This window comes from Bidens hawaiensis, unplaced genomic scaffold (assembly GCF_021521415.1).
Source record: "Bidens hawaiensis isolate Kalapana, Puna unplaced genomic scaffold, B.hawaiensis_p1.1 tig00013425_1, whole genome shotgun sequence".
Classification (NCBI taxonomy): domain Eukaryota; kingdom Viridiplantae; phylum Streptophyta; class Magnoliopsida; order Asterales; family Asteraceae; genus Bidens; species Bidens hawaiensis.
Window position 1 is genome coordinate 504,150 of NW_027492137.1, and position 3,195 is coordinate 507,344.

General features: G+C 38.1%; 1 pseudogene; it reads right to left on the minus strand.

Annotated features, from left to right (window-relative positions):
• Positions 1–1,202: 1,202 nt before the first annotated feature.
• Positions 1,203–2,848, minus strand: LOC143544023 (UDP-glycosyltransferase 43 pseudogene; annotated as a pseudogene).
• Positions 2,849–3,195: the final 347 nt, after the last annotated feature.

Below are 3,195 nucleotides of genomic sequence, written 5' to 3' on the forward strand. Positions count from 1 at the left end.
ATTTAAACATTAAAACAAAACAATATACTAACTATTACCAAATAAGGGAGAGGATCATGAGAGAACTCCATTTTATGAAGAGAACTAAAGAACTAATAATAAAATATTTTTAATTTAATTAAAAAAATATTTTTAAATTTTTTTTCTTTCATCCTTCTTATATGTTGTTATTCTTCACCACAAAAAAAACAAAAAAAAAACGAGTAATGCATATATGCAATACACCGACTTTTTTTATAATGCATATGTGCAATAGTGTGTATTTTGATATTTTAAATAGTGTTGAATAGCATATATATAATTGTTTGTATTGTATATTTGCAATAGTGTTATATTATATACAAAAATAAAAAAAAATCGATATAGTGCATATGTGCATTAGTGTTGTATTACATATATGCGATAATGTGTTTTGCATACAATTATTAGTGTCGTATTTGCATATATTCAATAATGTGTATTGGATAATGCAATTGTGTTGTATTATATGCAATAAAACACTATTGTATATATGCAATAGGCATTAGTGCACATATGCACTACAGTACTACACCGACAAGGTTTTTTTTTAGGAACAATATCATCTTATTAGAAGGAGGAAAGAAAAAGAAATCACAAGATATTTTTCTAAAAATAGTTAAAATTAATTATTTACTAGTTCTCTAGTTCTCTCTTTAATATGAGTTCTCTCTAGATCCCACCCCTATCAAATAATGTATAATTGTAATGTATACGCCTTAAGTTAAAAATATCTTATCATTTTAACAATTTAGGTCACCTTTAATCCATCACCACTCACGATATTACAACCTAGAGCTTAAACATCAGCAACTGCACGTCTTCACCAGTTCACCGCAAGCGATAGCCCGATATTCCACGAGGTACCAATTGTTCAAATCTGCTTCGCAAGAAATGTGAGATGATTACACTATATGGTCTAAACAAGAGCATATACAAACGTTGGGCTCTAAAAGTAGGTCTTTTTGGCCCTATACCTTGGACTAGCATTTAAGTTTGATGTAAAAAATCTATCATGTGTCAATAATAGTAGGAAACATCCATCATCCAACCATCATCAACTTGATTTCAAACTTAAGACTAATTACCCGCAATTAAACAATACATGTTTTAAATATGACTAGGCGACATGCTCTAATAGGTATCGGTTTTCATATCTAGCAAACTATTGCACCCACGACCGATCATCGCGTTTATGTAATAACATAAACTATTACAAAAAACGAACCTAGTCTTTAAACTTCGGATACAAGAACATTAATCAAACTCTCCAAAGCTTGAAAAGAAGATCCATTTTCCATCAAGGCCCTTTTGCTCTTTTCACACATTTCTTTAACCTTTTTCCTCAACTCCCCATCACCACCGTCCATCAATTCCCTCACACATCTCTCCACCTCATCCGCCAACACCAGATCAATACCCTTAATTTTAATCTCCAAACCCAATCCAAGCTCTTTCACCATCTCAAATGCATTCATATGTTGCTCCGCGTATAAAGGCCACGTGGCAACTGGTACGCCGTAAAATATAGACTCCAATAACGAGTTCCACCCACAATGTGACATGATCGAACCCACCAATGGCCTTGTGTGCCAGCACACTCACCTGAGACACCCACCCGCACACAAACCCTCTACCTGCCGCCCGATCAATAAACCCATCTGAAAACAAATCTTCTTCGAGGTTCTCATAGTCGTTAGGAAGCTCTAGACTCCTCTTCGGCGGTTCACGTAAAGACCACAAAAACCGGTAGCCAGCTCGCTCCAAACCTGTTGCTATTTCTCTCACCTGGTCCCTGTTCAAACTTCCCATACTCCCAAAACACAAAAACACAACTGAACAATCCGGCTGCTGGTTTAGCCACTGAATCGCCTTCTCATGCATGGAACGGTTAGAGTGCCACTTAGCCGGTCCAGCATGATCAATAACCGGTCCAACAGGATAAACCGGCGGCAAAAGTAAATGATTATATTCAGAACACAAAGAGTCAAGCGCGTAGGGTTCAAGCTCCTGGAACGTATTTACAACTATACCCTTGGTCTCTTTATACCTAGCTGCATGCCTTACAAAGCACAAGTATCCAAGTTCATGTTTGTTGATGCAAAATAATGGAAGTGCGGTTGATGGAACCGGGTTTATGAAACTCGGTACTATTGACTCGGTTGACTCTTCGACCTGCTCGGTTGTGAGGTGGAGTACAAAGCCGAGATAAGCAGCCGGAGACGCGAAGTAGAGGTAACAAGGGATGGTTAGATCATTAGCTACGTCAATCATTGAAGTGCAAAACATGTCAACGAATAACCCGACAAGTGGAGCCTGTTGAGTTAAGGCTTTGAGGGTTTGTTGGACTATGTGTTAATGGTTTTGTATGTATAATGAAATGAACTCGATGAGTGAGTCGTATTGGTTTGGTTCGGGTGTGTCGGCCTCAGGGAGGTGGATGAAGCGGATGTTTTTGGTTGATGTGTGAGATTGGGTGTAGTCGTGGACGAGTGGCCACTGAGGCATGGAGATGGTGAGTATTGTGACGGAGATATGGTGGAGATGGTGGTTGGCTAGGTGGGTTGCGAACTCGACTGCGGGAAGGAGGTTGCCCATGGTGGGGGTGGCGATTATTGCTACCTCTGCTCGTTTCATGGCTTGTGGTGTTTGAAGGTTCAAACAAGGGATGAGGGGTTAAGTTTTTTTGTTTGTTTTGTTTGATTTAGATAAGAGTAATCTCCTCATGACATGCTAGATGCTAGCTAGCTTCGGATATATTATTCTATATGGTTCCATCATTGATACATTGGCCGGCAAATCCCATCCCCCTGTGTCGTTTACTGAATCGTATAATAAAAGATCTAAACAAGAAACAATTGAAGATTAAATATCTTGTTTTTTACATCAAGGCACAGCCCTTTTTAAAAAGCAAAAAATTATATTTATAGAGCTCCGGGGTTTAAGTATCCACACGAGTTGATTAGGGATGTTCTTTTCGACATTTTATTTCTGTTAATAAAAGTATCTGTGAATTTCTTAACTGACCCGTTACTTGAAATAAAGATCAACAATTAGAGCCTCTAATAATTCTGTCCGGATAGATGGGAAGGAAATATGCGTGTGTGAATCTAACTTTCCTTCTTGGGGGCATGGGGAGTGTGGTTTCACTGATTAGGTTGCTTCATGCAACATTAA